This window comes from Pseudonaja textilis, chromosome 3, assembly GCF_049901715.1.
Source record: "Pseudonaja textilis isolate UNSWEBS1 chromosome 3, rPseTex1.2, whole genome shotgun sequence".
Taxonomy (NCBI): Eukaryota; Metazoa; Chordata; class Lepidosauria; order Squamata; family Elapidae; genus Pseudonaja; species Pseudonaja textilis.
The window spans coordinates 160,084,845-160,111,683 of NC_141992.1; positions in this window are offsets into that span (position 1 = coordinate 160,084,845).

Below are 26,839 nucleotides of genomic sequence, written 5' to 3' on the forward strand. Positions count from 1 at the left end.
CAGGACAGCCTCTTGCATCACTTTACCAACCAAAGTGCAGCATGGGGGCCCTGCGTGGCACCCGCACCCCAATTTGGCTGGCAGATACTGCAGGAGGCCATCCATGCTGAAAACAGGGTGTGTGTGGTACACACACAGCCCCCCCCATGCCCAGTTTTGGTTGCCAGAGGCACTGCGGTTTTGCTATTTCCAGGCTGGCCCCATGGACCACTTCGCAGGCCATATCCGGCCTGAGAGCCTTGAGTTTGACACCCCTGCTTTATGGATTTATATAACAAGTATCATCAACTACACCATACACTTGTAGAAAAGAATACAAAACACATGATTATGAACACTCTTTAAGATAAACACTATTCTATTTCCACATTTATTTTTTGTTGTTATAAATACTGCTGTGGCACCTGCTATCCATATGGAATTTTGTTCAATTTTTATCTTTCTGAATCAAGGTCAATCTTGCTGAATCTGGATTAAAGAAATAGAAAAGCAATTAACAGACATAAAAACTACTAATTTGGTATAATTATAATATACACATTATTTATTTATGATTATTTTTACAACTTATGTGCTGCTCCATTTCCAAAATTTTTGAGTGGTTTACAGTATTGATAGTATTAAACATTAATAAATGTTTAAGATTATTCAATTTATAACAGAGTTATTGCAGCTTTCTTGGGAAGAGCTCAATGTGTATGAGAGCCAACAGCAGCTAAAGAACAGGCAGTTATGACTTCACATTGATGTTAACAGATAATAATAAAAATAACTTGTCTTGGGAAGGGCTTGATCAGTAGACAAAAGTGCCAAATCCAATCTAAACATCTGTCTGATTATGTGACCAACCACAATAATAGAGAAATATCTGCCATACGACACCACAAACATAATAATGCTGATAAGAAAGACAAAGGAGTCTTGATAGTGGACGTTGCAACACCTGGACACAACAGAATAGAAGAGAAGGAACTGGAGAACATCACAAAATTAAAAAACCTATAGTAGTAGAATACAAGTAAAATAATTGCAGCAAAAGCTAGCAAAGATAGAGTTAACAACTCTATCTTTGGGTGCAATTCCAAAGCATTGAGAGCAGTGGCCTCCAACCTTTTGGGCACCAGGGACTGGTTTCATTGAGAGAGATTTTTCTGCTGGCTGGAAAGGGTTTCATGTGCTGCCTGCATCCCACAGATGGGACTTTGCTTGCTTGCATAGCCTGGTTTCTGGCATATTGGGGACCAGTACCATGGACCATGGGTTGGGGACCCCAGATCTAGAGCACTACTTGAACATCATTAACATTGACAACAGTTGTTAATTGTAAAAGGCAGCTTCACTTAGAACAATGGGTTGGAATTAACTCTCTTTAATATTCTTTGGAAAGACTTGATAGGTGGGCAGAAATGCCAAATCCAGTCCAAATAACTTACTGAGTATGCAACCATCTATCATAATAATCAACATTGGATCATACCAAGTTTCTAATGCTATTGGTTTCTTTCAAAATGTTGGTTGTCCATTCATGTTGCTCTTTATTTTATATATTCAAACGTAAAGCAACAATTAATGGTTTTTGCATCCAAAATGCTTTGAAAATACATTACAGTTATGATGTCATGGCGACTAGAAGCCAGGAAGATATATAATTAATTATTTTATAGACAAACAACAGGTAATCTAGAATCTAGGAAAATGCATTCCCAACAGGCCCCAAAGTGTGACTCTAATGGAACTGTAAGTCAAAACTTCATAAAATGAATCAGACTCACTTTTGCAGGTTTTTTTTATCATGCTTGTTAGGCAAATCAATTGGGTCATTAAATAAATGAAGATTCTGCTTGTTGTTTCTTCCATTTCTTAAATGACTTCTGCCATTGTTAAGTGTGGCCAAGAAGAACCCTGTTGCCTGCCCATCAGCTGTTCTGGCAAGGCCAAATTGCACCACCTTCAGACAGGTACCTAGACTTAAATTGGGATGGGGGGTGAATTTGTAGAGCTCTGGCTGAAACCTCTGGAGGAAACTGCTGGTGCCTACCCATCAGCTGTTCTACAAGCAAACTAATAGTACACGCTAATCCTCAAAGAAAAAAAGTAAACACACACAATAGAATGCAGAAGACCTTTCTGCAAGCACTCTCAAGCTGCACACAAATGAGCTACAGTAATGAAAAAAAGTTATCTTTGTACCATACTTACAAATAAACACAGTAGTTTGCAAAGTATTTACAAACAAGTAGTGAGTGTAATGAAAAAGAAATTTTTAAAGTATTTACAAAGGCAACTACGGTAGTCCAGTCCTCAAGGCAACAACTCTATTTCTCCACCTGGCAGCAATGAGGAGGAAAAAAAAACTGAACACTGACTGCAAAGTTTGCTGATCTTGATTGGTCATGTCATTAGGGGAAACAAAACGTGCTAAATATATGAGTCTCAGAAATTGCCTGTTGTAACTGCAGGTGACAAAGGGCAGTCACAGGGCTAAAAATGGCCACCACCTCAGAAATGACTAAGTCTAGGTCACATGACTGCAAAGGCCTCTTTGTTGTTGCAATTTTGAAACCAATTTTGAAAGTGTCCTAAGTACACTTTTGGGGTGCATTTGAATCTTGAACAGTAGTTTAAACTACCTGATTTGAACTTTAAAGTACTTTTAAGCATTAAAAACAAACTGGACCTTTTTACTGAGATGCCAGCCAGCAAAGATAATCTCTTAGTTCGGAATGTCCACTGTGGAATTGTTTGCTTCATGATACAATTAGGTCTTGTTCCATATTAGCAGGCTTGAAACCCTGCGTTCCTATTGGTCCAGAAAAGCCGGATCGTGATTGGATGGCTTGAACGTTCCTGATTGGCTCATACAGGGTTTGCCGCGATTGGCTGAAACCAAATTGACCCATATTGACTTTGCAGGGCCAGCCAAAGGACATACCTTTTTAATCACTGTTGATACTTACTCAAATTGGCTCGATGTAAGCAAAATGAAAACAACCACCACAGAAGCCGTTATCAAAAAATTAAACAAACTTTTCGCCACGCATGGTCTGCCAGATGTGTTAGTATCTGACAATGGACCTCAATTTACTGCATTGGCGTTTGAGAAATACTTGGCAGACCGTGGCATCCGACACGCATTGACATCGCCTGCTCACCCGGTGGCAAACGGGTGAGCTAAACGCATGGTTCAGTTCAGAAAAAAACCCGTCCAAAAGATTGAACACGGCAACATCCACGAGAAAATCAACAAAATGCTTCTACTACAACATATCACACCGAACACCACCATGAACAAATGCCTAGCGGAATTACTCATGGGCAGAAGGCTCCAGTCACCTCTAGACTGTTTGCACCATACTTACACTCCAGAGAAACCCCCTGGATCTACTAGAAAATACTGAGCCTTCAACGTGGGAGACACTGTTTTTGCTAAAACTTTACTGGGGACCCACTATGGCTACCTGCAAAGATCACCCAAGTCACCAGCCCCCGGTCCTACCGACTCGAGACCACAAACGGGAGGAGCTGGAAACGGCACATTGACCAGCTACGGTCTAGGCTGGCCACTTTTCCCCTCACAGACTCTAACCAGGAAATCAGAGGGGGGGAACCTCAAACTTAGAAAAAGAACCAGTATCTGCACAAGCAGAACACCCCCCCACACACATTAAATAAAAATCAAACATTAAACCAGCAATACTTACCTACAAACAGGGAACCGAGGCAGACGGGTGCTTCACCTGGAAGTAGCAGCCGGACAAGCTTAACCAGCCCAGAGAATCCAGGCGGGAGCAACAGAGCGAATGACTCGACCAACCTGGATACACCAGGCGGGAGTCTCAGCTATAGGCCCGGCTCACCCTTCCAGGTGGTTCCATCGAGAAGCTTGAGAGCGACGCGGAGCCTGTCCAAACCTGACGATGAACAGAGACATTATGAACCGCGCAAGTCAAGTAGGCAGGTCTGAAGACCCGCCTACTTACGTGACTATGTTACCCCACCCCTTAGATGGAACCAAGAGGGGAGGGGTGTTCCATATTAGCAGGCTTGAAACCCTGCGTTCATATTAGTCCAGAAAAGCCGGATCATGATTGGATGGCTTGAACGTTCCTGATTGGCTCATACAGGGTTTTCCGCGATTGGCTGAAACCAAGTGCAGCAAAGAGTTGTCATTGGCTGCCTAGCCACGGCCAGCTCTATAAGAAGAGCTGCTGCACACTAGGGTTTTTGTCTCAGAATCTATCTGTTAAATAAAGAGCTGTTGTTCACTACTCAAGCCTCATCTATTCATGGGACCCACCAACCATACTTAACAGGTTTGCTTGCTTCTTTATTTATTCTTAATTTATGTAGAAGATGACCAGGCTGAGTTTGAGGGTGGAGTCAAATTAATGATCAGTTTGGAGATCCTATGTCCTCGAAAGAGACAAACTTTTTGAGTCCTATTCTGGCCCTTGATTTCTTGCACCTGACATTTTATATGTAATTACTAGTTTGGTCAATTTCAAACACTTCTGGGAAGCTACATAACCTTAAAAGAACAATTCCATAATAATAATCACATCCATATTTTATTATGCCCATCCATTGCTAGTTAAGCATTTTTTCAGTTCCTTTACCATTAGATGATAGTTTAATTGCCATGAACTCTTGCTTGATATATTAGTAGAAATTCACAAAAGATCAGAATGTAATTGTTATTAAATTTTAGTATGCATGTTTCTAAAGAGTACATGAGATGATGGAAGATGAATTCCCAAGTTGATTAATTAGTTAATTTAAGAAAAATACATCTTATACATGAATTTCATAAAATAGAATACTACCCCATTTCAGGGGGCATGAAAGATAGGACCTCCTTCTTTTAACTAAATTATTTTCTGTGGCCATGAAGCAGTAGAACATCAGGACTGTTCATCCTGCCGTGGTAGTGCTCTGGTTAAATGTAGTATTGCGGGCAAACTCTGCCCACAGCCTGAAGGTTGATCCTGATTGGCTCAAGGATGACTTAGCTTCCATCCTTCCGAGGTCAGTAAAATTAATGGGGGCAATATGCAAATAATGGGGGCCACAGTTTAATGGAGACAATATGCAAATAATCTGACAACATAAACCACCAGAGAGTGTTGTAAAGTGCTATGGGGCAGAATATAAATCTAAATGCTATTGCTATTTTGTTCATGTAAGTTTTTGTACAGAAGCTGTGTATATAGCTCAATATACTCTTTACTTTCTTCTTAGCCTCCAGATGCCTTCGTATTAGTCAAAGTAGTTAAAAAATATTCTATATTTGGATTGGCAGTATTAAATTTTAAACTATATTATCAAGCCTGCTATTTAACTTAGATTGCAAATGGGATTATATCACTTATGGCTGAGATACTTCTATTGATAGAAGCAACACTCCCAGATGGTTTGCATAAATATCTTTGAATGGATGCACAGAAATGCTCAGCCTATATGAACTTATTTAATCATATATATATATTAATAGTATGAAATAAAAACAGAAAAAAAAATTAGCCCAGACTTATTGTGTTGTCCCACAGTTCAATATTAAATACTTATTTCATGAAGGTGAATATACAAAACCCTGCTGAATACCACCTCTGGACTGGATCCTATATTCTTACAAAGAATATGGAGTTTGTTCTGTATATGGTATGAATGCTTTTCTCCTCTTATTAAACAGTCACATAAATGTATTTAGCAAACTAAACTGTGGCAGCATTCACCCAGGTAAAAAATCTTCATATTTAAAAAATAAGTCTAATGCAGAATTTAACTCACCTTGGAAACTATTTATGAATTGTAACTCACTATAGGGATGCAGGGCAGAGGTAGCATTCAGCAGGTTCTGACCAGTTCTGGAGAACTGGTAGTGGAAATTTTGAGTAATTCGGAGAACTGGCAAATACCACCTCTGACTGGAGTATTCTTCCCCTGCTATGCCCACCAAGCCACGCCCATAGAGCTGGTAGTTAAACAAATGGAATCTCACCCCTGATGCAGAGCCTATGAGATTGGCCTGCCCAAATGACTGATGGGGTTTTAGAGAGAACTTCGGGTTTTTCCTGGAGCTTTGGAACACAATTTGGCCATCATCCTGTCTTGGAAAGAGTAGGTGACAATGGATGTTGGAATGAATTGTATTTACATTTAAGTTATACATCTCTTTACTATGTATATTTTCTATTTCTTTTCTGCCCTTTTACTTTTAAATATAAATTAAGTAACAAAATATTTTTAAAAATTCTATACTACTTATACTGCATTCTTAAGCTCATTAAACTCAATGGCATTCCTGGTCATTTGGTGTGAGCTTCATGGGTGTGACTTCTTACTTTTTCTGAGTGATTTATGAGCATTTGAAGCTTGTCAAAACAGCTTTTAAGAACATGACTATTAGAGCTGATTTATTAAAATTAATCCACCCGTAGCAATAATTAGCTCAATAAATTATAGAGCTGTGCAAATAGTTTGAAGAGGTGTTTGTAAAGTTGGCATGTTGAAGTTGCTTTGAAATCTTTCCGAATCCTCTGAGCATGCATGTACATGAGCAGAAGAAACTGCCACTTAACTTTGGCAACATTCCCAGGAAAAGTATTTTTATGCATATTTATAAATCAACTTCCATCGTTGAATGCATTCTAGCTAAAGTTATTCACTAATGGAACACATCAGTCTTGCAAGATTTTGTTATAACTACTTTCATTAAACACAGTTTAGTCTTAGTTTATGGAACAGATTCCTGCCTAATCTGTTGGGGCTGACAATAGATCATGCTGTTGGTCCTCCCCACTTAGAGAAGTGGGGAAAAGCTAGAAATTAAATTTCAGTGCAGTGGACCTTGCTCTAGAAGGACTTGCCTCTAAAGTTAAGTTTAATCCCTCATTAATTTTCATAGGATATTCAAGACCTTGCTAAGAGCAATCCAGAAATGCATGTGATATAAAAAAACAATGGCTGAGCTTTGGATGAACTACATGGGAACTAAAACATATAATTATGTTGCTAACTGTTATCATTTTGATTCTGATTTTTCCGATTTATTTGGGAGTGAGGTGCCATGCCAGGAAGGAAGGAAGGAAGGAAGGAAGGAAGGAAGGAAGGAAGGAAGGAAGGAAGGAAGGAAGGAAGGAAGGAAGGAAGGAAGGAAGGAAGGAAGGAAGGAAGGAAGGAAGGTCCACTGCACAAGAGAAGCAAGTATTTATTAAATACTATATATTTATAAATATATAAATTTTATACACACAAACACACAGAGAGAAATATGATGAAGTAGCAGTTAAGATACTGGGCTTCTTAAGTAGGCAGTTAAAGATCCAAGTACTGCACTCACAGTTTTGCTCCAGCTATTGCCAACCTAGCAGTCAGAAAGAATGCAAATGCAGGTAGATAAACAGATACCACTACAGTGGGAAGGTAGCAGCATTCCTTGTACCTTGGCATATAGTCATACTGGCTACATGACCACAGACCACCAGACACAACTGGTCAGAGGAAAACTTTACCTTTGCCATTATATATACATATACATACATATACACCTACATGTATGTGTACACACACACACACACACACACACACACACACACAGAAAGAGAGAGAGAGAGAGAGATAAATGAGAAGATCTGAAATAGAAAGATGAGGTGGGTGGGGAGAAAGAGATATATTCTGCAAAAGAAGACAAATAGTTTTTAAAGACATATATTATCACTGAACACTGAACATGAATATACTGACAGGTTCAATCCATTGCAACAGTTTTCTTTGGTCACCAGCTGAATTATTTGGGCATATGTTGCGGTAAAAAAACAGCTGCCAATATATCCATATTTCATATTGTGCCAAGATGATGTTTTTGAGAATCTATTTTTTGTTTATCCTTCTTTCAGCCTGTTTTTCAAACAATTTTTTTTACTGAAAAAAAAGTATAATATATTTTCAATTTCATTCAACTGCCCAGAATTGCTATGAGTCTGATAGCATACAAATTAAATTAAATTCTGGAAAGACTATGTAGTAGCTTTTGTCCATTTTAAAAGAAAATGCTAAAAAGGAAGCTCTGCTTTAGCTTTCAATCTGTTTCAAATCATCACGTAAAAGAAAGGGAGGAAGTGCATTTCTTCTTCCTGGCCAAAATTTTCCAAACCCAAAAGAGAAAGAAAGAAAGAAAGAAAGAAAGAAAGAAAGAAAGAAAGAAAGAAAGAAAGAAAGAAAGAAAGAAAGAAAGCCCTTCCTGATGCAAAATGAACTGGGTGACTTCTTTACTCTGCATATTACCTCAGGACAGAACATTCCTGTGGGATTATGGAGGAGCCTTTTTTTCCTGCCCTTCTTTCATACATTTTATCTGGTTAGAAAATAATTGCCATTTTGAGGGGCAAAATGCAAGTATTGATGAGAAAGAGGGGAGTTAATAATGAAATATAGTCATTGTCCATGTGACATTTTGTGAATGAAACAGGTTGTTTGCACAATAAAGCAGGATGACACAAACAAAGGCTTTAATCAAAAAAGAGTCATGATGGTGCAGTGGTTAGAATGCAGTATTGCAGGGTAATTCTCACCAGCTCAAGGTTGATTCAGCCTTCCATCCTTCCAAGGTCGGTAAAGTGAGGACCCGGGTAGTTGAGGGATATATGCTGACTCTGTAAACCACTTAGACAGGGATGTAAAGCACTGTGAAGCAATATATAAGTCTATCACACTGCTATCACACTGTTCTTGTTAGATCTGGGAGGACGGTTCAAGAATGGAGGCAAGACTCAGATAGTAACAACAGCTCTTTATTTGTGACTTCAGATCTGAGCAACTAACCCCAGCCGCAGCAGCCCCTTATATAGGGCTGGCTGCGGCTAGGCAGCCAATGAAGGCGATTTGAGTTTGCCGCTCTTGGCAGGGCCAATCGAGGCAGCCCGCTTACTGGCCAATCGCATCAGTCTATGGCAACCAATCACGATCGGCTTTCAGCAGGCCAATCAGATTTGCAGGCTACGAGCCTGCTAGTCCGGAACACCCCTCCCCTCTCGGTTCCGTTTAAGGGGTGGAGTAATATAGTCTCGCAGGTAGGCAGGTCTTCGCACCTGTCTGCCTGACTTACGCAGTTCCGTTTGACCCTGTTCAAATCCAGTTTCAGATGGACTGCTTGCTGGATCAAACAGGAACGGTGAACCGGTGTCATGGTTAGGGCTCTCCTCTGGTGCCCCCGGGGTGATGGAGTCCTCAGCCTCGCTGTTACTGTCATGGCTCCCGGGGCTCGCTGAACCTGCCTGGTTGCTGCTTCTTGGCAAAGCGTTCGACTGTCCAGTCTCAGCTGCAGCTGGTGAGTGTTGCCAACCATGGTGCGGTGATCTCAGTGTTAGCTCGGAATAAACAGGTGTTGGTTCTAATTCTGAGTTCACTGCTTCCCCTCCCCCGCTAGTGTCAAAGTTAGGGTCAGGGTTGGAAGATGTGGTTAGTCTGGAGCGTAGTTGGTCAATATGGCATTTCCATGGTCTGCCATCAGTGGTGAGTAGACGGTAGGAGCGGGGCCCCATAACTTGAGTTACCTGGGCAGGAATCCAAAGGGAATCCCCAGAAAATTTTTTTGCGAAAACAAGGTCTCCTACCTTGAAAACACGGTGCTTGCTGCTGGAACCCAGGGGCTTTTCCAGGGTGTAGGCAGGGTGCAAACAATCTAGAGGCAATCTGAGTTTCCTGGCCATCAGGAGTTCAGCTGGGCACTTGTTGGTCGTGCTGTTTGGTGCGATGTGTTGTAGGAGCAGCATTCTAGTGACTTTGTCGTGGATGTTGCCTTGATCCATTTTCTGTAGGGTTTTCTTTGTAAACTGAACCATTCGTTCAGCCCGGCCATTCGCCACAGGATGAGCTGGCGATGTGAGTGCATGTCGGATGCCCCGTTCCGCTAAATACTGTTCAAAGGCTAAGGCAGTAAATTGGGGCCCATTGTCAGAGACCAGGACATCTGGTAACCCATGTGTGGTGAAGAGTCTGTTCAGTTTTTTAATGACCATCTCAGTAGTGGTTGCTTTCATTTTATTGACCTCAAGCCAGTTTGAGTAGGCATCAACAGTTATTAAGAAGGTGTGGCCTCTCGTAGGTCCCGCAAAGTCAATATGAATGCGAGACCAAGGACCCCTGGGTGTTTCCCATTCTGCTGGTGGGGCTTTAGGTGGAGCTGAGTGGTTTTCCTGGCATTTGTTACAAGAGGCGACCCAGGTTTCGATTTGTTTGTCCATACCTGGCCACCAGGCGTAACTTCTTGCCAGCGCTTTCACGCACGATGCCCGGGTGTCCATCGTGTAGCATTTGCAAGACCCTTTTTGTAACTTAGTTGGTACAACAACTCGGTCTCCCCACAAAACACACCCTTTTTGTGAAAAAAGTTCCGTTTGTCTGTTTTTAAACGGCTTAAACATTTCCTTAGTGTCGTAATCTGGCCATCCCCTCTCCACCCAGCCAAGAACTCGTGCCAAACAAGAGTCTCTTTTGGTTTCAAAGGCGATGTCTTGAGCCGTTAGTGGAGGTGATGGCATTGTCTCTATTTGCAGTACCGGGAGTGTGGGAGCTGGGTCTTCCTGTGGCTCAGGTAGCAGTGAGCAGCTCAAGGCATCTGCGTGGGGAATAGATTTCCCCGGGTGATACTTTAATTGATAGTCATAGGCAGCGAGAAATTCTGACCATCGCGTCATTCTGGGGGAGAGAATGTGTGGAGTAGGTTTGTCGCCTGCCAGGATCCCAAGTAGTGGCTTATGATCCGTTATAATAGAAAATGGTCTCCCATAAACATATTCATGAAATCGTTTTATTGCAGAGACAATAGCAAGGGCTTCCTTATCTAATTGGCTATAGTTTCTTTCTGTTTTTGATAAGAGTTCGTGAAAAAAATGCAATTGGTGCTTCTGAGCCATTTGGTAGGACGTGGCTCAGGATGGCCCCTACCCCAAATGGTGAGGCATCACACGTGACAGTCAAAGGTAGTGTCTCGTTATACTGAATTAGTACTGCCTTTGAGGTAAGGAGGTCTTTTACTTGCGTGTTCCTCCCAACGTCCCCAAATCCAGGATGCCCTTTTATCGAGTAGCCTTTGAAGGGGCTCAGCAACAGTCGCCTTCTGGGGTAGGAAGATGTTATAAAAGTTAATAAGTCCCAGGAAGGCTTGGAGGTCGGTTTTGTTTTTGGGTCTTGGGGAGTTTTTGATAGCTGCCAATTTTTTTTTCTGTGGGGTGGATTCCTTGCTTGTCAAGGAGGTAGCCAAGAAACTCCACCCTTTCTGTGCATAGCTGGCACTTTTCCTTCTTAACCTTGAGCCCAGCGTTTTTGAACCTCTGTAGGACTGTTCTGAGACGTTTTTCTAATTGGTTTTTTGTGGGTGCTGCTATTAATACGTCATCAAAATAGGGCATGACCCCTTTTATCCCTTGTAATAGTCTCTCCATCAGGCTTTGAAAGATGCCTGGGGCTACGCTTACACCAAACTGGAGCCTGTTGCATTTGAATGCACCACGATGTGTGACTATAGTTTGGGCTTCTGCAGTCTTGGGATCAACTGGTAGCTGTTGATACGCTTGGGCCAGATCTAATTTTGCGAATATTTTGCCACCCCCAAGTGAATGCAGGAGATGTTGAACAACTGGCACTGGGTAGGCGCTCTGCTGTAGCGCGTGATTGAGGGTGGCCTTGTAGTCACCGCAGATTCTTATGGACCCATCAGGTTTTATGGGGGTGACAATTGGTGTCTCCCATCGGGCGTGGTCAATAGGTTCTAACACGCCTTGTGCAATTAATTTGTCCAGTTTGTTAGTGTTTGGGGATAAACCCCCTAGCAGAGTGTGCAGCAGCAGTCAAGCCAGGCAGCCAAATGAGAGAGAGGCTGGGCCCTAGAGTATACACACACTTGAGACAAATACACTGTTTGTGGTTTGAATAGGTATTTAATTCATACAGAGATTAAGAATAGTCATTCAGTCCATATATCAGTATCCAGTATATCTATCCAGTTATCAAGTCCTTTAAACAGTAAATACAATATCCTTATCTGCTTGTAATCTTCTCCTTCGGATACCTTTCTCACCAAGACAACGCTGAATCCTCAGCTCACCAGGCAAACAGTCTTTGTGTTCAGTTGAAATGGTATCTGGCACAGTAGCCTCCAAGGTAAGCAGATAGACGTTCCAACACAGTAGGCAGCAGACCAGGAACAGTAACCAGTTGCATCCAGAAGCCGGACTCAGACAGTTGCATCCAGAAGCCGGGCTCAGACAGTTGCATCCAGAAGCCGGACTCAGACAGTTGCATCCAGAAGCCGGGGCTATTACGTTTCCCTCCTACCTATATTACTGCCTGCAACCGCACCCACAATGACATTGCAGTTTCTTGTGCTTAAAGCTACATAGCACTTAATCCTAGGTTTACATATTTATTCAACCCAAACCAGTTGGAGTATTCATATACCCAACACAGTTGCTCGTCAATTTTGGATTTAAGAGCAAAGGGAACTCGGTGTGGCTTTAGACGAATGGGTGCTATGTCGGGGCGAAGATTAAATGAAATAGGGGACCCCTTGTACTTGCCTAGGCTTTCGTTGAACACTTCTCGGAAGTCGTGGACGAGAGCCGCCTCCCAGTCATTGTCTTCAGTATGATGGATGCCAGCCATTCCGATTCTTAATGGCGCGAACCACTGAAGACCCAATAGACTTGGCCGGTCTCGGTCTACAACAGTGAGTGGTAGAATTGCCTTATGTCCCTTGAACGAGACCTGCACGTGGTGGGTACCTGCGACTGGAATCCGGTTGCCTTGATAGTCTTTCAGTATGAGTCTCTGACTGCTGAGGTCTTGGCATTGGATGTTGGGGATTAGCTGCTTGAGTGTTCTCCAGGATACCATGGATAGTGAAGACCCAGAGTCGACTTCCATGTTGCATGGTTTGTTTTCAATCGTGACCTCTACTCGGATCTTTTTAGCGTCAAGTGATGAAGCGTGGCCGATGGTGATGGTTTGATGAGCCTCCTCTCGTCTGGGGGCGTCGTTAAACCTTCGGGGTCTGCTGTACTGGTTCCACTGGTTGCTAGGGTGGTCCCTCTGCGTAGTGGTGTTGCCATCGTTTCTCTTTGGGCTGCTCCCTCTCCGTCTGGGGCTGGAATTTCTCTTGTTTCTGCAAACCTTCGCAATGTGTCCCCGTTGCTCGCAAAAACGGCATATGGCATCTAAGAATCTGCATTCGGATCGGGGATGGTTTCCCCCGCATCCGGCACATTGGTAGTTGGATTTGCAACCCCGCTGGTCCCGTTGCTCATGTTCTGACCGGAGCCTGTGGACTTCTTCTTCCTCTCTGTCTGAGGATGACTCGACGTCTTTGTGATGGGTGGTTGATGTGTACTTGTCTGAAGGTTTCCCAGCATCGTTGGTGGGTTGGCAGTTGGTCCCGCTGGTTCGATGCATTCGTGCTGCCGATTTACGAGTGGCTTCGGCTGCTGTGGCGTCTGCTATGGCATCTGCAAGCGAGATGTCTCCCTTGGCCATGATCTTGCTCTGGACGGTTGGGTCTCTGAGGCCAAGGACGATGCAATCTCTCATGGCTTCTTCGAGGTTGGCGAAGCCACACAAACCACCCAAGTTCCTCAGGTCTGCCACAAAATCCCCAATGCTCTCACCTTCACGTTGGTCCCTCTGGTAGAACTCATGCCTGCAAATGAGAGTTGGCATGGCTGGGGCATAATGGTTGCGCAGGATGGGAGCAAGGGTGTCCCAATCCATGGTTTTAACTTCAGCTGGCTTGGCTAAGGCTTTAGCCATCTTAAAAACGGCTGGTCCACAATGGGTTAGAAAAACGGCTCGTTTCTTGCTCGACGTGGCATCTTTGAGGTTGTTGGACTCCAGGAACATTTGAAATCTGTCCATGTATGAGTCCCAGTCTTCGCTAGCTGGATCGAATGGTGCGGGTGGTATAGCGCTGCTGGCCATGTCGCCGTCGTTGCACTCTGTCAGCCACGTGCTCCTTCGGCTAGCTCAATTCAATAGCTTCTGTTGCCTCTGCATCCCATCCTCGTCGCCAGTGTTATATCTGGGAGGACGGTTCAAGAACGGAGGCAAGACTCAGATAGTAACTAAAGCTCTTTATTTGTGACTTCAGATCTGAGCAACTAACCCCAGCCGCAGCAGCCCCTTATATAGGGCTGGCTGCGGCTAGGCAGCCAATGAAGGCGATTTGAGTTTGCTGCTCTTGGCAGGGCCAATCGCGGCAGCCCGTTTACTGGCCAATCACATCAGTCTATGGTGACCAATCACGATCGGCTTTCAGCGGGCCAATCAGATTTGCAGGCTACGAGCCTGCTAGTCCGGAACAGTTCTAATTAAAGATTCCGTCATCTTGATGTTTTTGATACCCACACAGAAACATACACAGAGTCTTTGAGAATGCTGTAAAGCACTTTGGATCAGTAAATAAAATCTAAGTGTTATTGCTATTGCTAACATCATTGTTTGAATTGGGCTTCAACAATAAGTTTTACTGGTTCAATATGACCCCTACACAGAAAGGAAAGTTCCCTGTGATGTCCAGATTTTTATATTAACTATGGGATTTTGTTGGAAGGGCCAGTTATAGGATAAATGGTGTTTGAGAGAAAATTAGTAAAATGTACCGGTAGTCCTTGACTTACAACCACAACTGGTACTGGAAATTTCATGGTAAATTAGTGCAGTCATAAGGTGCATGTGACTGGACTAATTTTTACTACCATTATTACCATGGTTAAGCAAATCACATAATCATTAGAATCATGCAGTCACTTTCTATGACTGCATGACTTACCATTAAATGAATCATACAATCATAGCAAATTTGATTTCCTCAATTGTCTTTCCTGTCAGAAGACAACTGGTAAGATTGCAACTCACAATCCTGTGACAAGACACTGCAACTTCCATAAACCCAAGCCAAATGCCAAGTGTCCATATTGCAATCAGGTGACCGTGGGTATAGTTGTAACTTTGAGGATTGGTCATAAATTACTTTTTCAAAGGCCCTTATAATGTCAAACCATCATTAAACAAACAATCATAAGTCCAGGATTAGCTGTAAAGGTAATAAAGGTGATATGGATGAATGACTGAAAATAGAGATTGTATCTTGATGAAAGAGGTTTGTGACCAAAAAGAAGTGCACACATACCTGAACTTTTTCCCTATGTCTGAATATACCTAGTTTTGAACCAGTGCATCTGTGCTTCTGCTTTTGTACTGCATCCACATAGGTATTTTTTCTCATTTTAGTTAGGGAGAAAAATAGCTGTATTCTCCCCTTTCAGACTCAAATCAAGCTGTCTTCAGAAAAAATCCAAGGGGATAGCTGTCAGATTTCTTGTAGATTATAGCTAGTCAGTAGCACTGAAGTAAATTTCACCTGCATCTTCCTTCTGCCTGTTCTTATTAAACATACACAAAGATATATTATGATTCCAGACACAGTAAAGAACAACTTGAAACTCTGAAGCAAACAAGAGGCTGAAAGAACTGAAGGAAACAGAAAGGGTGATTAAGTCATGACAAAGAAAAAACATGCCTTTAGTTGACAGGCTTTGATTTATTGGCTTCTACTTTGTTTAGTTGGTAAAAGACTATTCTTTACCACAACAGCTATCTCTAATGTATAATTCAGATGGATCTTAAGACACAGAGATACCAGACAAAACAAAAGAGCTACAGTCAGGCACAAGTCACAATAACATTCTTCTACATTCTCCTGTAGTATTTATTCTACCAACATATGTATTTAGCTTCAGTTGCTCTTTATTTTGAAATTACTTTGTATAGAATAGTGATTTTAGGAATGTCATCTACATAATGCCATGGAAAAATAAAATCTAAATAAACATCTAAAGAAAGAAAGAAACCACTTAAAACATTCAATGTGGCCAACTAAGAATTCTTACATGCCTTTTCCCAGTGATGGGAAAGGCATTAAAATTTAGATTTTAACAGGAGCTAGTAAGAAATATAGGAAAAGATGCCAAGATCATTTGTTTTCATCATAATATTAAATGAAAAATAAGAACAACAATAACAATAATGATACCACATTCGCATTTGGACAAACAGGTCATAATGGTTTTTTTCTCTCTCTCTTACACATTTTCCTTTAGACGTACTTCTTTTTCAACATTTTTGAGGCTTTTGGAGAGATTTATTTCTGCTCATCAGCAAGGAGCTGAAATCCACAGCCCTCACAACCCATAGGAAACCCTCTCTGTCTTTTAAATTGTAGCTGTTATGCTGTTTTAACTGGTATGCTGTCCCAAGTCTTTGGATTTGGTAGCCTATAAATCCAAATAAGCAAACAAATGAGGATGAATGGGGAATTCCTACAAAAAAATGTCATTTCATTCATTTTACTGAATCATATATGTGATGTTTATGAGCATGCTGTTTTAATTACTTAATTAAAGCCTGACTTTATTATGAATTAGTTTTGTGATTTTCAATGGAAAAGTGTTGCTCATGTGTATAATACAGTGCAAAATGATTAACAAAGATCTTAAAAAGAGGAATTTATGCTAAAACTCTGAGTTAAATCATCGTTTTGTGTAGTTCTATTTCCTTACAGATATTTCGACCAATTTTAGTGATCCAGAGAGAAAACAGGTGGATGGTAGAAAAATACCAGGATATTAGAATCCTAATGAGAAATCTGTGCAGTCATTCAGTCTTGTTTATTCCCCATTTAGTCATTAAGGCAAGCTACATTTGGATCAAACAAACTAATATACTGAAGACATTAATATGAGAAAATGACATTTCACACAAGGCAAAATAAGCCCTTTTATATTACAGCTATTTTGATTCCTACATGTTTTGTTTATCACATTTAAGCTCTTCAGTGGTTGAACAATTTCACATTAAATATATGAATAAGGTTATTTAGCCTTTCTACTGAGATGAGATGGCTTCCATCAACTGAAAAAGTAGGATGGAAAAAAAAATCCCTAACACATTGTTTACCAAATCTCCCAAATGGGAAAAAAGGCTGCTATCAAGTCTGCTACTGATTTGCTTTTCTTCAGGCCAATTCCCATGTGTTCTAATTCTCCAACATGAGCATTTTATAATAAAAACCTTTTGTCAACATATTGAAATTAAAGGAAAAATAAATATTATCAACACATTCTGAAAATTGCTATAGAGAAATATTTTTTGGTTGAACATAGCCTTATTTAAGTCTCTATAAGGTCACGTGACTCACAGCATAACTTCACCAAGTTATCTTTAAAAAGAAAGTCTCAGAAACAATAGAAAAAAGGCAACACACAATTAATCTGATGGAAGTGTGGATTGTACTTCAGAAGAACATAAGATATTTCATTTACATTAGATTACACTCAAAGTTCTTCACTTCTTGTAACTTAAGTATCTATGTCAGCTTTTGGGTAATGCAACTTGATTTGTATAAGTTCAAGAGTTTGATCTTTATAGAGAACAGATTGTGCTGTTAGTTTAAATTTAATGAAGATTAAGGCCTTGCTACAAATCTATTTCATTAACAAGGGCAATAGAGTTGGATAAATGTCACACTGAGTATATAAACATAAGATACTTCAGCCATTGTTCAATGAAGTTTCTTATTAACTTTAAAACCAATAGCAGTGTCTGGACAATTCTTTTTCTTTGATTTATGGAACCAAAGAGTTGGGTACCTATATATGTACCTTTACTACTGTTCATATCTTCAGATAGTTGAAGAAATGTACACACAAAGTGAAAAGATTTATTTTCTGCTGAGCCAGAGCGTAGGACTTGCCCCCCAAATTAAGCTACATAACCAATTTTATTTGAACACTAGGATCGTAGTTTGCTAATTGAATGAATTGCATGAGGGGAAAGATAACAGGTCTTCATTGCTGGAATTCTTCAGGCAATGACTTGACAACCATAATATAACCTATAGAACTTGTTCCTTCATTAAATCTGGCTTTTATTTGAAAAAAGTTCTGTATTTATTATTAGAAGATGTAAAACTAAAAGCAGAAGCAACTTTTTCTCCTTTCTGCCTGCTTTAATCAAAACATTGTCTATATGTCCTGACAACTAAAGGATAGCATAGTTCAGGTTTCATAAGGATCATTAACATCTAATCAGGTTATTTCTAAAACAACCATAGCATTGATGAACAATGATAAGCTATTGAAAATAGATCTGTATATCTGGTAATAGCTGGTTTTTGCATTAAAACCAGTTCACATACTCTGAAATCTAAAATAACTGTATTTTTTAAAAGCAAGGAAAACATAGAAAATATGGAAATTCCATTTTATGGATTCAAAGTATTTTCATATCTATTATATTGATTCGGGTGCATACATAAAATTATCACAAGATAATATATTAACAAGGATTCATGAATATTTCTGCTATAAAATTACTATCCTTTTTACTACTATAGAAAGTGTATTGTTCCTGGATCCTAAATGGAAATCCATAGGGAAAAGTGTTTTCCATCATGTTATGAATATGCATTTCTGCTTGCCACAAAATTCTTTCATAGACAATGGAGCTTGGCTAATACTAAAGAGGACAAATGCCCACTCAGATATGGCATAGAAAAAAGTGGGATGGATTATTTATTGTACTATTTATAAATAGTCTATCCTACATTTCAGAGGAATTCTAGATTTTGATGACCTGCATCTCACCTGGCAGATAATTAAATAATAGAAACTCTCTGTGCCACGTTCCAAATTGATCCATAGAGAATGTGAAGCCATGGATTCCAGGCTCATTTGCTGCCTGCTAGAATAACTTCCCATTACTCCTCAGGCCAAATTTTGTCAAAGAGACTAAGCATGTGAAAAGCTGTTCCAGAAGAAAACTATGTGGGACTTCCAGGGACCAAAAAAGATAAAATTATTTGTCATATGCATGCATTTTTTTTCCTCTTCGGCAACCATAATATGTAGGATTCATGTATCTCATGTACATGAATTCATCTCAAGCAACAATGTTTTGTTCCTGTTTGTATATATGAGCAGCATAAGCTATTATGAAGTAATGGATAAATAGCTATTGAGGCATTAGAAAATCTTCCAGTAAGCAGATTTGTAAGGTATTACTCCAGAATATTAAATAGTATTCTGCAATTAATTTACAATTTGTTACAGATATTTCACTTTATATCTTTATAACATACTAGGCATTTCATGACCTATTGGGTCATTCTTCCCCCCCCCCCCGCCCCACATATAACACAGACTTGTGCCTTACAGCCCATAGGACAGCCTCCTCATCTGCTGTGGAATTGTGGAGGTATGGGCTCCAAAGAAAAAAACTGTACCTCTGATTTTCATCTCTCTAGGGAAGAAAATGACTTACCTGCTGACCTTGGTTCAATAGTTGCCTGATACTTTCCAATTTATCCCAATTGAAACTTACAAACAAACAGACATAAGAGTTTTAGAGCAAGATATAGATTTTTAACAAGTTTTGTTTTTTGTTTAATGGATAAACAGACATAGTGCTTGATTGGGGTCAGTCACCTACAATTCCACCTGTCATCCCAAGAGATTCAATTCATAACAAAATTTGATCCTCAGTCATGCTCTATGAGAAATATTTACAAAGGATGTAAAAAGTTGAGTAATTTTGCTTAGATGTTTTTTTTTTTTATGAATGTGACATACCCTGAAAACTTTTCATCTTGAACATTTCTTTGTTGGAAATAAAGGCAATCATCCTGACCATGAGAAATAATCCTAAAATTCAAATTAGGGCAATACATTTAGCAGGCTGTCTTTTAAAGGTCACAGAAGTGTGGGGAAATAACTAAGAATCTTTTAAGATGATCAAATACTCTTGTTTTACAAGAGACAAATGTTGCCAAGTTACTGGAAAAAGCAATGAACAAGTGTTCAAAACCTCCTGATCTTGATATCAGGTATTATAAAGAGCAGGTTCACACACAGAAAGAGGAGAGGCTTGGCTAGGTAGATACTATATTCAAGTCATGAAGATTTTAAGCTGATAACCTTAAAAAGGAATCTGAGAGGATACTGCAACCATTCAAATTAGTCTCTAACTAGGAGTAGCCAACTTTGGCTGAAAGCAGGACTACCAGGAAACTCCAGGGCAAAAAGGTAGAAAAAGGAAAGGGTTATCAGTTTCACCTTATTTCCAACGTAATTATAAGGAGAGACCCATGAAGCAAGCTACAGGGGTTTTTCCCTACACTTATGATAATTTCAGTCTGCATCCAGAAACTGCTGGAATTTTTTTTTTTGTAAAAAAGGGATTAATGTCACTTGAAGAAAAAAATAAAATAAAAGGGTCATCTTGAATCCCTTTAGGTAAAACAATCAGGTATGTGGCCAAATAGGGAAAAGAGTAGATAAATGGACAATTTTTATGTCATTAAAAGTAGGAAGAAAATTTCAGCTTGGGTTTAAATACTGTTACCATTGTTATTATTTCTTTTCTTTTTCTTTTAATGTAGCCAAGGAACATTGCAGTAATTAGGGATGGTACAAGGGAAAATATAAACATCAATAAATAAATGAAACAAAACAAGGAGGGCTTTTTAGTAAGTTTGATCACTGGTCCAATGTGTGGAATGCTCCTACCAGCAATACTGCCTCTTAGTAGCATGGAAGCCACAGAGAATTTCACACATATAGAAAGAGATTACTCACACTCTGAATGCTTTTAGTGTCATTCTAAAATCTGATAAAGAGAATCAGAGAAACAGGTAATCCATAGTTTAGCCATAAAAGTAGTAGAACAGAATACTTAAAACCCTTGAACTATGAAATGGAAGACAAATAGGCTTTATATTCTGAGTATTCTGCAGAATCTAAAAGCAATTGTTATTCAGTTACTTAAGTATGCTGCAATTTAAGAATTGCATTGCCTTTATAAAAAGTGTTAGAAACCTAATTTGAATAATGGATATCTGTACTCTTTATATATATACATATATACATATGTGTGTGTGTGTGTGTGTGTGTGTATGTATGTATGTATGTGTATATATATATATGTCTATATATATATATAGACTGGCAGTTAAAAGGAGGAAGCAGCTGCAATCTCACATTACTCTGAGAAGCACAGAGCCGGAGACAGAAGCCTGAAGATGATGAATGAGACTTCATCGAAACGTTGCCTAGATACTTCGAATCTTACGCGGGAGAAAACCCGAACAACCAAAGATCCACATACAAACACCCGCGAGAACCTCAGAAAACACACATACATAATATATATATATATATATATATATATATATATATATATATATATATATATATATTCTTAACTTTTCATGTACTTACATGTATGGCATTCAGCTTTGTTCGGGTATTTTCCCACGTCATTGTAGTTGTGCTTTTAAAGTTGTAGCAACGTTTCGGCAGAATCTCATCTGCCATCATCAAACATGTTTAGATATTTGCTCAGTCTATAACAATCTGTGTCTATTCTCAATCTGTGGTCTGCAACAGCTGCGGGGGGGGGCTGTGATGTCATCATACAGGGCCCACAAAGGCTTGAAGAAATATTATGATTTAAATCTTGAGTGAAATCTTGGGGTCCATGGCCACAAAAGATATTTAGATGGGGTCTATGGTGAAGCAAATGTTGAGAACCAAAGGTCTATAAGAACCACCATATGTTTGCATTCTAAAAAGCATTTGTAAAATCACTGCAAGTCTTTATTGCTTAAATTTTATTTAATGTAATAAATAAACACAGTTGTAATATCAACTGAACTTTTTCACTTCCTCACTCCATTCCTCCAATATGTTTAGACAAGCTATTGTAATCAACTTTAATCAGCAATATCTGGTTAAGTTTTCAACTAGTGTGGTATCATTATAACATAGATAATGAGAACAATTTTAACATCTTTTCTGTTAGCTTTATCTGGAATAAGATACATAACATAAAAAAATGAACAAATGTCACTCTACGCCCATACTTTTAGGCATTTATTTATGGCATTTATTATTTATTCTATTGCTGTAGATGTTTTCTTACGTATTTTGCTTCAGCTGTAATGAAATTCACCGACAACTTAAAGATGGAAAGTTTTGTAAATATTATTCATATTCTATCAATCCTGCATCAAGTAGTACTCCTTATCCTTGTTCTTATTCTGCTTTTTATATTAACAATTATTTATTTTCAAAATCTCCCTCTTTTATTGTCTTAATTTATTAGAATCATCCCTCTATTTCAAAAATGATACTAAGGGAAACTGATAATCTTGTTGTCAATTTCATGTATCACAAGTACATATTATATATATATATAAATTGATCACAGTATTCTCTGTTGCTCATACAGATGAATCCAAACTTATCTATCTTGTATAAAACAAAATATGTAGCTGTTTTTATAAATATATACTTGTGTTTGTACCTTTCAATAATGCAAAAAAAGTACTATTACTAGGCATGGGAAATATATATCACATTCTGGGTTATATACTTTAACCCTCAAATAGTTTAATTTCCTTTTATTGTTACTGTCATAATAAGTAATAATAAAGGCCTATATGTAACCCATTTCTCAACCTATAAAATATTTTAACAAATCCTTGCAAAGTATGGCTGTCATTTCATTGTCAGATGATAATTATGCCATTTATCAGCAATTTCTTTATGGAATATATTATAATTGTTAAACCTTAATTTGAGTTGGTCATCTCCACTAAAAGCTTAATCATTAGTTTATCCCAATTAAAAGACAAATTATTTGAAAATTGGGCTTTGTATCATGAAAATAAAAATGTAAATGAATGAGCAAAAGGAGGCATTCAAGCAAAACAATAAAATTAGTCTAAGAATAATTCACATTGAAGCAAATGAATAATGGGGTACCTTGAATAAACATTTCTAATGGCAATATAACAGTTTATTTTTAATAATACCAAATATTCTCATTTTATGATATAAACATTACATATGATTCAACAATGTAATAAGGCCAAATTGTGCATTTTAGTATTTGGCGAATATCACAGCATTTTTATTTTCCTATGTTACTTTTCATTTATTTTGTTTTCATATACTTGCTTTAGCATTTTAGGAGGCCAGTTTTGAAAGCCACTGTGATTTAAACTAAGCAGACAAAGTAACAAAAATAGCCTCTGATCAGGTGACAGAAGAAAATCCATAAGGCAGATATTCTAATAATCCTGCTTTGCACATGAACTGTTTCTTTTAGGGAGTCTTTCCCAATATGGTGAGCACAAATGTTTTGAATAATTTCTATCATCCCAACAGCATTGATCATGTTGACTGTAATAGGAAAGTTCTAGCCCTGTTTATTTATTTATCACCTTTATTATTTTTATAAGTAGCTCAAAGTAGTCAACATACCTAATACTATTTTCTTTTTTTTTATAATTTTTTTTTATTTTAACAACAAGACAAACATAAACATACCACAAAAAACATAAAAATATCCTCCTTCTTCATGAATTTACATACAGTGCATCGATTGGTTTACCACTTTTTTTGTACATCCATTTCCTAGTCACTAATATAATTATATTACATAATAGCTCATATTATCAATCAATAATTGTATAACCTAATATCATCACTAAAAAAAATCATTTATCTATAATTTTGTTAATTCATATTTTAACGAGATAACTATAGTTTACTTAATTTATTTTGCAATAAATCATAAGATCATACCAAATCTATCTTGATAATGTTTTATAAAGATAATATTAAGAAAAAAAATTTTTTATGCTAAATCTGAATATTCTATTATTATGTTTTATTATCTAACCATTGATAAAAAAGATCCCAAACTTCATAAAATTGTTTATCTTCTTGTTCTCTGATTTCAAATGTCAATTTACTCATTTCAGCACAATCCAATATTTTCTTAATAGTTTCTTCCTCTGATGGAGTTTTCTCACTCTTCCAGTTCTTAGCAAATACAATCCTAGCCACTGTTAATATATTTACAATCAAATACTTCAAATGTTTATTATATATATCAGGTAAGATTCCCAATAAAAAAATCTCTGGTTTCAAGTCTATATGTGTCTTTGTCATTTTTTCCAACCATATGCGAATTTTAGTCCAATATTTTCTAGCGTCCTCACAAGTCCACCACATATGGTAGTATGAGCCAGGTATCTGATGACATTTCCAGCACTTTTCAGATTTGTTCTTAAACATTCTTGCAATTCTTGTTGGGGGAAAATGCCACCTGTAAAACATCTTATACAAGTTTTCTTTATAAGCTGTTGACATTGTCATTTTATAATTTTGAGACCACAATTTTTCCCATTTTTCCAAATCAATCCCATATCCAAAATTCTTCCCCCAAACAATCATCGTTTCTTTAACTTGTTCCTCTAATAAAATTTCCAACAAATAAGTGTATAATTTTTTAATCACTTTTTCATCAGTACCTGTCAAGATCCTGTCTAAATCAGTCAATTTATCATAAAATCCCTCCGCTTTAGAATCTATAAGATACCTTGAATGTATTTGCGCATATGAAAACCAATTCATCTTTATGCCTTGTTCTTCTAGTTTTTGCATTGTTTTAAGTTCACTCTTTTCATCCAATATTTCCCCATATCTAACTGTTTGTTCCTTCTCATATATTATAGGATAAGAAAAAGATTCAATAGTTGATAACCAGACTGGGATTTTCAAATAACATTTTCTCTTAATTTTCTCCCAATTCAACCATAAAGACTCCCTTATATAATGCCTTCTAAAATAGCCCTCTGATTTAGTTCCCTTATACCACAGAAAAGCATGCCATCCCAGTAATAAATCATGCCCCTCTAGTGTCAACAATCTAGTCTTTCTTAATGTTATCCAATCTTTAACCCACATTAAATTTGCAGCTTGGTAATACAACTCCCAGTTCGGAAGGCCAAAACCTCCTCTAATTCTAGCATCTTGCAGAAGTTTTAATTTTATTCTGGCTTTCTTACCTTACCATATAAACTTCAACACAATTTTATTTAATTCTTCAAAGTAATCTTTACCAAGCCTGATTGGTATGGTTTGGAACAAATATAAAATTCTGGGTAAAATATTCATCTTGATTGTTGAAATTCTACCTATCAATGACAATTGTAAATTTTCCCATTTCTTCAAATCAGATGCTATCTGTTGTTTAAGTTTAATATAGTTATTCTCTTTCAATGATGTCAAATATATCCCCAAATATTTAACCTTATTCGTAACTTGAATTTTCAATAAATCTGCCAGTTCATCTCTTTGTTTTAATAACATATTCTTTGTCAAGATCTTTGTTTTATCTTTGTTTATTTTCAAGCCGGCCATCCCACCATAAATCTCTATCTTTTCCAGTAGCTTTAAAGCTGTTCCTAGAGGATTTTCCAAAATAAAAACCAAATCATCCGCAAAGGCTTGCAATTTAAATTCCTCCTTCTTAATTTTCATTCCTTTTATATTTGGATCCTCTCTAATGTTTCTATTCAGCACTTCCAAAGTCAATACAAATAACAAAGGTGATAATGGGCAACCTTGTCTTGTGCCTTTTATATTAATAGAATCTGTAAAATCTCCCTCTATCATCACTCTTGCCGTTTGTTTGTCATATATGGCTTCTATTGCTTGAATAAATTTTCTAGCAAAGCCCATCTGTTCCAATAACAAAAACATGAATCTCCAATTCACATTATCAAATGCTTTTTGGGCATCTAAAAATATCAAAGCCATTTGTTTTTCAGGGTGCGCCTCGTAATATTCCAAAGTGTCCAGAATTACCCTCATATTATCCCTAATTTGTCTCCTTGGCAGGAATCCATTCTGGTCAGGATGAATAAAGTTATTTGGGTATCTTTTGAGCCTTTCTGCCAGGATGGAAGCAAAGATTTTGTAATCTGCATTCAGTAAAGAAATAGGTCTATAGTTCTTAATTTGTGATGGATCGGCCCCTTCTTTTGGAATAAGTGTGATATAAGCTTCTGACCATGTTTTGGGTATTTTCTTATTTAACATGGCTTCATTCATAACTTCTAACAGTGGAGTGCTCAACGATTCTTGTAATGTTTTATAAAATTCTGCCGGGAGCCCATCTGGGCCTGGAGCTTTTCCATTATTCTGCCTATTAAATGCTTCCGTTAGTTCCATCATTGTTATGGTACTTTCTAACATTTTTTCAGTCTCTTCAGATATCTTAGGTAGGTTAGCATTTTGTAGATAAAGCTTAATTCTTTCCTCATCAAAATCCTCCTGCTTATATAATTGTCCATAAAAGTCTTGGATAATTGTCTTTTTCTCCTTATTACCATAACACATTTGGCCTTGATCATCTATTAACTGTACTATTTTCCTAGATTCTTTCTCCTTTCTCAATTTGTATGCTAGCCATCTACCTGGTTTATTTGCATCTTCAAAATAGTTCTGTTTAGCACTTCTAATGTTTTGTGCCAATTCTTCTTTCTCTGCCTGACCCATCTTATGTTTAATTATATCCATTTTGAATTTAATATCTTTTTTCTGTGGCATATTCTGCAATTCTTTTTCCAGTTTTTTATAATCATCTTCTAAAGCTTTAATAGTTTGCCTCTTCCTAATATTCTTTTTCTTTGTATAATCCATTATTAATCCTCTCACATATGCCTTCATTGTATCCCAAACATTCTGCATTGAAGTATCTTCTTTTTTATTTTCACTGAAAAAGAAAGCCAATTCTTTGCCCATCCATTGTGTAAAGTCTTTTTCCTTTAAGATAGCGTTGTTTAATGTCCATCTAGATCATCTTCTTTGTCCTTTCCATTTAATTGTCATAGGATTATGGTCTGCCCATATACCCGTTTCTATATTTATTTCTTGAA